The following is a 10,711-nucleotide window of genomic DNA, read 5'->3' as shown; positions in this document are numbered from 1 at the left end:
CTGTATGAATATTATGACTAATAATTTATGTTAAAAAAAAAGTAATTGCTATGGCATATGATTGGTCCATTTTCAAGCTGCATGAGAATTTGCATCAACTACCTTTTAGTGAGTGGACAACAGTTTAGGTAAGATGGGAACCTTGCATTCTCAGGAATTGCATCTTAGAGGGGAGGCCAAGTAAGGGGCCAATTTCCTGCAAGCGTTATGATCTGCGGGCGTGGACGTTGGGATGTTGCGGTTTTTAGCGACGGTTGGTAGAATTCCCCTTACGGGAAAACGTCTGCGTCGGACGATTAAAAGCTCCCGGGTGTGTTGAACCGCAACGCACCAAAACGCAGCGTTGGATGTGAAAGGTATAATGAAAGTCTATGGACTTTCAATTTACCTTGGTTAACGCAAAGTATTGACTTTGCGTCAAAATGCCAGAAATCAGCTCTGGTGTGAAAGAGCCCTAAGTGACAGTGCAGCCTAGCAGTCCTTATCAGAGCCCCTCAATCTTAATGCACTTAGGTGGTGAGATCGGATCATCGCATCACAACGCTAAAATCAGGATTTGTAAATACCTGCGGTAATGAGCTTTCATGTACTTAGCGAAAGAGGTTTCTCTAGCCCTTCATGAAGAAACTTTTAAAACAGAACTCAATAGTTTCAATGGTCTGTGAAGTACACCAAGAGTTGTAAACTTTCCATACCTTTCTATAGATTTTCTGTGTAACTGGCTTACGGCAAGTTATGAGAGTAGAAAGACCCTTTCCTTTTAAAATCATCATTTCAGGATCCAACCTGCCCACTTGAGTAAACCTGGATTGGTCCCTGCAGAAGTAGATCCGGTTTCTCGGGAAGAACAAAGGCAGGCTGCTCTACCAAACACAAAAGTTTGATGAATCTTGGCTTCTTGGGCCACACAGGATCTGTGTAACGATCGGTGGGCGCAGAGAGTATCTGATTACCGGTGATCTGCAGTGTCACCGGAAATACAGATATATACCAGATTATAAGTGATCTGCAGTCTCACCGATAATCTGATATACAAACTAACCTCTGTTCACCTGAGTAGAGTGTAGTGTTTGGTGTAACAGTATCACTTTGAGGACTAGGCCTCAGTGCAGCAAGGAGTACTGCACAGATTCCTTCCGCAGACCTGAGCTCTCCAAGACGGGAGGAGTCAGACTGACAGTAGGAAGGATGTCTGAAAGTGACCCTCAGGAGAAGGGTCGCTAACAGAGCGAGGAACCGCCTCCAACGGTAAGGTCGGTTCTCGAGGTCGGATAAGCCAGGTCGTACACACACGGACAGATAAAGTACAAGATCAGGAGGCAAAGGCGGAGTCAAAGTACAGGCAGGGTTCAGCAACGGGGTATCAGATATATCGGGGTACAAAATCAGGAGGCAGAAGCAGAGTCAAGGAACGAGCCGGGGTTCGGCAACAGAGTATCAGAAATATCGAGGTACAAGATCAGAGTTCAGAAGGGTAGTCAAGGCAGGCAAAAGTCATAACAGATAATCACAATCAAACTAGTACTTTAGCTATCAACAGAATCTAGCTAAGTGTAGGATTACAGCTCCAGCTGGTCCCGGCACACTTGCGGATCTGACTACGGATCTGGGTGCTCCCACATGTGTGATCGCACGCCAGACAAAGAGCAAGTGAACAACCAGCAGTATATATACTCTAGGACCTTTCCAGGACCTCCCTAATTGCTGGTCCAATGAGAGCAGTGGAATTTGTCAGCTGACCCAGCTGGTCAGCCGACACCCTTCTAACTGCTATTTAAACTCTGCCTTTCTGCTCGCGCGCGTGTAAGTCTGAATCTTGGTGGACTATCAGTCCCAGCCACACCAGTACTGTCATGCAATGTATCTAGTGCGGGGGCCGCCTCTGATGCGGATTCCGCCGCACTGCCTATGCGGCATGCAGCGTTTTTTCCGCGTTGTGACGCCATGCTGGACGCGGAAACAGCCGGCTCACCTTGAGAGATGGCGGCATTTCCGCGTTTCCTTACAGAACCCCCCCCCCGAGGAGTGGACTCCGGACAACTCCTACCAGGTTTCTCGGGATGTAAGGCATGAAACTCCCTTCTTAACTCGTCTGCATGCATGCGTGAACCCGGTACCCATTGTCTCTCCTCAATGCCGTACCCTTTCCAATGTACGAGGTACTGAACCGAGTTTTGAACCGTGCGGGAATCTAAAATCTTTTCCACTTCATATTCAGGTTGGGCATCTACTAACACAGGAGGAGGAGGAGTGGGACCCACCTGGACTGCGGGTTTAAGAAGTGATACGTGGAAGGACCTCACTCCCCGCATGCTGGTGGGAAGATCAACGGTATATGTGACCTCGTTGATCTTCCTAGCAACCGGGAATGGACCCACGAACCTGGGACCAAGTTTGTCAGAAGGTTGTCTCAGGGTCAAGTGACGTGTAGATACCCAGACCAAGTCCCCTGGTCTGAACCTCCACTCCACTGAGCGTTTTTTGTCAGCTTGACCCTTCTGACTCAAAAACGCCTTTTGTAAACTATCTCTCACCGTGCGCCAAATGTCTTTAAAAGACCTCTGCCAGGCCTCCAGAGCTGGAAACGGGGTGGAGGCCACTGGAAATGGTGAGAACTTGGGCAATTTTCCAGACACAACCTGGAACGGAGAGAATCCGGTGGAAGAGCTTTTCAAATTATTTTGTGCGAACTCCGCGAAGGGCAGAAATTTAACCCAGTCGCTCTGCGTCTCCGCAACGTAGCACCTCAAAAATTGCTCCAATGACTGGTTGATTCTCTCCGTTTGCCCATTGGTCTGTGCGTGGTAGCCCGATGAAAATGACAGCTTCATGCCCATCTGTTGGCAGAATGCCCTCCAGAATCTAGAAACGAACTGGACTCCCCGATCCGACACTATGTTCTCCGGAATGCCGTGCAGCCGGAAGACATGTGTAATAAACAAGTCGGCCAATTCCTGGGCTGAGGGGAGTCCTTTCAAGGGCACGAAATGGGCCATTTTACTGAAGCGGTCGACTACCACCCAAATGACCGACATACCTTCTGACTTGGGAAGTTCGCCCACAAAATCCATGGACAAATGAGTCCATGGCTCACTCGGGGTGGGTAAAGGCTGCAAGGTACCCACAGGTGCCAGCCGGGAGGGTTTACTCTTAGCGCAAACTGCACACTCCCTAACGAACTCCTTGCAGTCTGCTGCTAAAGAAGGCCACCAGGCACACCTGGATACTAGATCCTGAGTTCTAGATGCCCCAGGGTGTCCCGCATTCTTGTGAGAATGAAACATCTGCAAAGTGCGGAGACGAAAGGGTAGGGGTACAAACATCACCCCTTCAGGTTTCCCTTCGGGGACATCCTGCTGAAAAGGCCTCAGGGTCTCTGTCCAGTCCTCCCAAGTCTCAGCTGCCGCTAACACTAGCCTCTGTGGGATAATGGACTCTGGGGCAGGAGGCTCGGCTGTCTCTGGCTCAAAGCATCTGGACAGAGCATCTGCCTTAACGTTCTTGCTGCCCGGGGTGTATGTAATCAGGAACCTGAACCTCGAAAAAAATAACGACCATCGAGCCTGACGGGGACTTAACCTCTTAGCCCCCTCGATGTATTCCAGGTTTTTGTGATCGGTGTATACCGTAATCATATGCTCTGCTCCTTCCAGCCAATGAAGCCACTCCTCAAAGGCAAGTTTAATGGCAAGGAGCTCTCTGTTGCCTATATCGTAGTTTCTCTCTGCCGGAGAGAACCTACGAGAGAAATAGGCACAGGGATGTAATCTTCCCTGCAACCCTGATCGCTGAGACAGCACAGCCCCTACCCCGACCTCTGAGGCGTCCACCTCAACAATAAAGGGGTAAGAAGTGTCAACGTGCCTCAGAATGGGTGCTGAGCAAAACAAGTCTTTCAGAGTGGAGAATGCTCGTAGAGCTTCTGGAGTCCAGTGGTTAGTATCTGCCCCTTTTTTTGTAAGACTGGTGAGGGGTGAAATGACCGTGGAATACCCCTTTATGAACCTTCTGTAATAGTTCGCAAAGCCTAAGAACCGCTGTAAAGATTTTAACCCCACGGGTTGGGGCCACTCTAACACAGCAGAGACTTTGGCGGGATCCATACACAGGCCCGTGGTGGAAATAATGTAACCCAGAAAGGCGACAGATGTTACTTCGAAAATACATTTCTCAAGTTTAGCGTATAACGAGTTTTGTCTTAGTTTGCTGAGTACAAATTTCACATGCGTTCTGTGCTCAGAGAGGTTGTTGGAGAAAACAAGTATATCGTCTAGATAGACCAGCACGAATCTCCCCAACACCTCTCTGAAGACCTCGTTGATGAGTTCCTGGAAAACGGCCGGGGCATTACATAACCCAAAGGGCATCACTAGGTACTCGTAATGCCCGTCTGGCGTGTTAAAGGCCGTTTTCCACTCATCACCCTTTCTTATGCGTACCAGGTTGTACGCGCCCCGTAAATCCAGTTTTGAGAAGATCTTGGCGTCTGTGACCTGCGTAAATAAATCGTCTATCAGGGGTAACGGATATCGGTTCTTTACCGTGATTTTATTCAGTCCCCGGTAATCGATACAGGGCCGCAGGCCCCCGTCTTTCTTTTTAACGAAAAAGAAACCTGCTCCAGCAGGCGATCGGGACGGACGAATGAAACCCTTGGCTAAATTCTCACGGATATATTCTTGCATGGCCAACTTTTCTGGCCCAGATAAATTGTACAGATGACCCCGAGGAGGCATACAACCAGAACGGATATCTATGGGGCAATCAAAAGAGCGATGTGGGGGTAATTTGTCTGCTGCCTTGGGACAGAACACATCAGAATATTCTAAATATTGCTCAGGTACCCCTTGTACATGAACCCTGGTTTGGCCCAGTGTCACCTTCCCTAAACATTGCTGAAAGCAGCGTGCTGACCAAGAAACCAGTTGGCCGGTGGCCCAATCGATGTGCGGAGAATGAAGGTGCAACCATGGCATGCCGAGTATAATGGTGGAAGTAGACATATGCAACACAAAGAATTGTAATTTTTCCCAGTGCAGAACCCCTATGGTGACTCCCACCTCTGGTGTCTGAGACAGTGGGTGACTCCCTTGCAGAGGAGAGTCATCCACTGCCGTAACCTGGATGGGTGGTTGTACAGGTGTGAGTGGGATACCCAATTTCTTAGCAAACTCAAAATCCATAAAATTTGCCGCGGAGCCTGAATCGATAAAGGCTTCCGTGACCTCGGTTTTATCTTCCCACGTAATGGTGCAGGGAAGAAGCAACCGTTTTTCTTCTAAGGGTAAAAGTCGGACGCCCAGGGTGTTACCCCCTACCACTCCCAGGCGGTAGCGTTTTCCCGGCTTATTAGGGCAGTTTCGTACTATATGCCCCCCTTCAGCGCAATACAGACACAGCTGTTCGGTCATTCTCCGTCTTCGCTCCACCTGGGTCAATTTTGACCGACCAATCTGTATTGGCTCGGATGGAAGCAAGACCGGAGAAGACGAAACAGTAGGAGGTGGAATCACTGGGGCTGTGGCGTAAGACACCCCTCTGACACGGGAACTACCCCTGGTCTGCCTTTGGTAGCCCAGCCTGCGGTCGATCCGGATGGCCGCTGAGATGGCCTCATCGACTGTTCTGGGTTCGGGCTGACTTAACATCATGTCAGAGACCTCATCGGACAGCCCTGACAAGAAACAATCTAACAGGGCATGAGTGTCCCACCTGGCCGTAACTGACCACCTCCTAAACTCGGCCGCGTAATCTTCGACTGGACCTTCGCCTTGACGCAATAGCTTGAGCTTCCGCTCAGAAGTCGAGGCAAGGTCTGGATCGTCGTAAATTACCGCCATAGCCTTAAAGAATTCCTCTACAGAGGTAAGCGCTTTGTCTCCGGTGGGCAGGCTATATGCCCATGACTGGGAGTCGCCGGACAACAAAGTTTTAATAAACGTGACCCTCTGGGTCTCAGTACCCGAAGATTGGGGTCTCAACTCAAAATAGGAAAATACTCTACTCCTAAAATTCCGGAAGTCAGATCTGTGGCCGGAAAAGCTTTCAGGGACAGGCATACGTATGTCAGAGCTAGGAGAGGATCGCACATGATTCACTGATGTCTGGAGGGTTTGTACAGACCCTGATAGGGCATCAATAAGAGTTATGTGGGTGCCCAGTACTTGATTGATGTTGTCCACCGAAGCGGCAAGTACACCCAGACAATCAGTGTTTGCGTCCATTTTGTATTTGGGTCTGGCGTTCTGTAACGATCGGTGGGCGCAGAGAGTATCTGATTACCGGTGATCTGCAGTGTCACCGGAAATACAGATATATACCAGATTATAAGTGATCTGCAGTCTCACCGATAATCTGATATACAAACTAACCTCTGTTCACCTGAGTAGAGTGTAGTGTTTGGTGTAACAGTATCACTTTGAGGACTAGGCCTCAGTGCAGCAAGGAGTACTGCACAGATTCCTTCCGCAGACCTGAGCTCTCCAAGACGGGAGGAGTCAGACTGACAGTAGGAAGGATGTCTGAAAGTGACCCTCAGGAGAAGGGTCGCTAACAGAGCGAGGAACCGCCTCCAACGGTAAGGTCGGTTCTCGAGGTCGGATAAGCCAGGTCGTACACACACGGACAGATAAAGTACAAGATCAGGAGGCAAAGGCGGAGTCAAAGTACAGGCAGGGTTCAGCAACGGGGTATCAGATATATCGGGGTACAAAATCAGGAGGCAGAAGCAGAGTCAAGGAACGAGCCGGGGTTCGGCAACAGAGTATCAGAAATATCGAGGTACAAGATCAGAGTTCAGAAGGGTAGTCAAGGCAGGCAAAAGTCATAACAGATAATCACAATCAAACTAGTACTTTAGCTATCAACAGAATCTAGCTAAGTGTAGGATTACAGCTCCAGCTGGTCCCGGCACACTTGCGGATCTGACTACGGATCTGGGTGCTCCCACATGTGTGATCGCACGCCAGACAAAGAGCAAGTGAACAACCAGCAGTATATATACTCTAGGACCTTTCCAGGACCTCCCTAATTGCTGGTCCAATGAGAGCAGTGGAATTTGTCAGCTGACCCAGCTGGTCAGCCGACACCCTTCTAACTGCTATTTAAACTCTGCCTTTCTGCTCGCGCGCGTGTAAGTCTGAATCTTGGTGGACTATCAGTCCCAGCCACACCAGTACTGTCATGCAATGTATCTAGTGCGGGGGCCGCCTCTGATGCGGATTCCGCCGCACTGCCTATGCGGCATGCAGCGTTTTTTCCGCGTTGTGACGCCATGCTGGACGCGGAAACAGCCGCCTCACCTTGAGAGACGGCGGCATTTCCGCGTTTCCTTACAATCTGTAATGAGAATTCTGGCCCCCTCCCCCTGAATTTCCTGCTACACCTGGGGCAGAAGATCACAACATGGGAAGGCGTACTTGTTCCCTTGTTAGGTCGATTCTCAAAAAGTGGCTTACAGCATCCACCCCCAGTGAAGTGGAAGTCCTGTAAAGGTAGTAAAAGCGTTCCAGTTTTGTGGAGAGGAGAAGAGGTCTGGAAGATTGAACAACTCTACCAACAGCCTGAAGACCACAGGATGGAATTCCCATTTCACCTGGTCCAGCACGTGGTGGCTTAAATAGTCTGCCTTCCAATTTATTGTGCCCTTCATGTGAACTGATGCAATCAAAAAAATTTTGTTTCTGGCATCTGTGTAAATCTTACTGTTTCTACCTGAGCGTCTGTGTAAATCTTTACTGTTTCTACCTGGCTCCATACTTTTCCCCAAACCAGATTAACTATGTCAGAGAGTCTTCTGCTGTTTCTGGTGGAAATGTTAAAGAGTCTAATGTTGCTTGGGACTTGTCCCATACTTCCAATAACCAAGTTTGTAATGGTCGACTATGCAAGTGTTCCCATTCTACTGCTGGGAATGAAGCTCTGAAAACCCCAGGACCTTCATTATCATTCTTAAGGAGTTCTGCTGAACTATACTTAGCTGACGGCTGCTACCGGCCCGCTGGATTATCCACCGGAATGTGGCAAGGTGGTAGATGATCGACAATAACCATGCAATTCGGTAACGAAATGCATAACACTGTGACCGCATATAATAGTGATATTCAGCGCTGCTCAAATCTGGATCCGGGAGACATCCAGATAGTTCTATCCGGATATCTCCCAGTTACCTGTGCGGGGTGGGGTCAATCTTACCTGTCTTACGTCTTCTTCGGTCCGTCGCTCGGCGCCTCCCACGATGCAGTCCAAGCGGGTTGAAGGAGGAAGTGTTTGTAATCACGTGCTACGCATGGAGCGCATCGTGGGAGGCAGGGCCGGCCTTAGGTTTCACAGCGCCCTGAGCGAAATCTGATTTTTTTGTGCCCCCCCCCCCCCTTCATCCTCTTCCCACGTGCATATACACACACGCACGCACGTATACACACACACAGGCCCATATGCAATTCCCCTTTTCTACTGAGATATCTCCTGGAACTGGTGTTACCAACCTTTTTGACGTTGTGACACATCACGCCAAATGCTCAGATCTCTGTGTCACGTATGTATAATAGAAAAAATACTATTAATAACCACGAATGGATGGAAAGAGTGCATTATTCTGAATACACTTAAAAATGAAGGCTAGATCCTTTCAGGAATATTAATAAAAACAATCAGTGGGACAGTTATGCTACATACACTCTTGAGATAAGTCTTTGGAAAATGAAAGATCACAGACCAATTTTACCCCCTTCCATGTAGTATGAGAGCCATACTCTACACAGTCTATTCTATGGAGCTGAACTCCCCATCAGATAAAAAATCTTTGCAAGATGCTGTGCACAAAGATGCTGAACACATTCAACAGATCAGTATCTGCAAAAGATCTGTTCCTGAAAAAGATCCATTCCTGCTAAATGCATTCATAGTCTATGATATCTGCAGATCTTCATACACACATTGTTTAATAGACATTCATCTGCATATCTGACAATCATCTGCAGATCTGAAGATCCATCCTGGTGGATCTGATCTGCAGATGAAAGTCTGTTAAACAAGGTGTGTATGAGGATCTGCAGATATCATAGACTATGAATGCATTTTGCAGGAACGGATCTTTTTCAGGAACAGATCTTTTGCAGATACTGATCTGTTGAATGTGTACAGCATCTTTAAAGAGGAGCTGTTAGGTATAAGGTCTCAGAGAAAAAAAACACATATATCAGTAGCTAAAGATTGGCTGTACTTACATTACATATGCATTTCACTGTCCACGTTTGGATTTCACAGAATTTTTATATAGTGTTTGCAGAGAATGATGCTCCTGACAGCTCATGGCAGGTTCCATGTTTGTCTGTCTCCTATGAAGCCAAATGTGTCGTCATGTCCTGCCTGCTTCCTGATGATTCACTCACACAAAAGATCAGTAATGATAAACACTACTGTGCAGTGAATATTGATTAGCCATGTGGCTAGGAACAATAGCGGACTCCTGCAGTGTACTCTGCCTGGAGATTTTTCACTGCTACCCTGTTGTAACATTGTAACACGAGCCTGTACTTTCTCCCTAGCAGCTGAGGGGAGGACCCAAGCAGCCCCAGAATGCTTTGCAGTATGGTATGCGGCTTTTCGTCATTTTGAGAGCTTGGGTCTAACAGCTTTGCTGATAAGCACACATTAAAAGTAAGAGAGATTTTTAACTTCAGTATTGCCTTTTTGGCTTCCTTCTAAACTGTTTAACACAGGAGAATAGAGGTTTAAATTAGCTTTTGCAGCCTGACAGTTACTCTTTAAGGCCAGAAACCCACTGGGAGCGCTTTGTAAGCGTGAGTGATTTGAAAAAGCTCTTGCTAATGCAATGCTATGGGGGATTTTTATAAAATCACATCACGCAAGTGGGATCACACCCATAGCATTACATTAGCTAGAGCTTTTCAAATCACAAAGCGCTCAGAAAAGCTCTCCTAGTGGGTTTCTAGCCTAAGTCTTGCAAAGATTTTTATCTGATGAGGAGTTCAGCTCCCTAGAATAGACTGTGTAGAGTATGCTCATATATACTACATGGAATGGGGTAAAATTGGTCTGTGATCTTGCCTTTTCCAAAGACTTTTATCTCAAGTGTGTATGTAGCCATAGCCGCCTCCCCCCCCCCCCCCCCATTTAGAATGATAGCACAGCACTGACAATTTGCACCACGTGTTATAGCCCGCAGTACGCACCGCCAAAACGCCCTCAGACTCAGTATAGGTAGGCAGCCAGCCAGGTATAGGTGACCCCAGTATAGGATCTTATGTGTAGGTGCCCTCAATATAGGTTGCCAAGTATAGGTGCCCCCAGTATAGGAAGTCAGTTCAAGGTCTCCATCCCCCCCATAGGTAGCCAGGCGTAGGTGCCTCCAGTATAGGTAGCCAGGTGTTGGAGCCCTCAGTAAAGGTAACCAGGTGTTGGAGCCCTCAGTAAAGCTATAGGTGCCCTCAGTATAGGAAAATCAGGTGTAAGGTGTAGGTGCCCTCAGTATAGGTAACCAGCTATAGGCGCCCCCTTGGAAGCTGGAGCCCTGAGCGACCGCTCCGGTCCCTCATATCAAAGGCCGGCTATGGTGGGAGGCGCCGAGGGACGGACGAAGAAGACGTCAGATTGGTAAGATTGACCCCCGCCCACGTTTGCTGGGAGATATCCGGATAGCAACTATCCGGGTATCTCCCGGATCCGGATTTGAGCAGCCCTAGTGATA

The sequence above is a fragment of the Hyperolius riggenbachi genome, chromosome 2, assembly GCF_040937935.1.
Source record: "Hyperolius riggenbachi isolate aHypRig1 chromosome 2, aHypRig1.pri, whole genome shotgun sequence".
Classification (NCBI taxonomy): domain Eukaryota; kingdom Metazoa; phylum Chordata; class Amphibia; order Anura; family Hyperoliidae; genus Hyperolius; species Hyperolius riggenbachi.
This window is presented reverse-complemented; position numbering follows the sequence as displayed.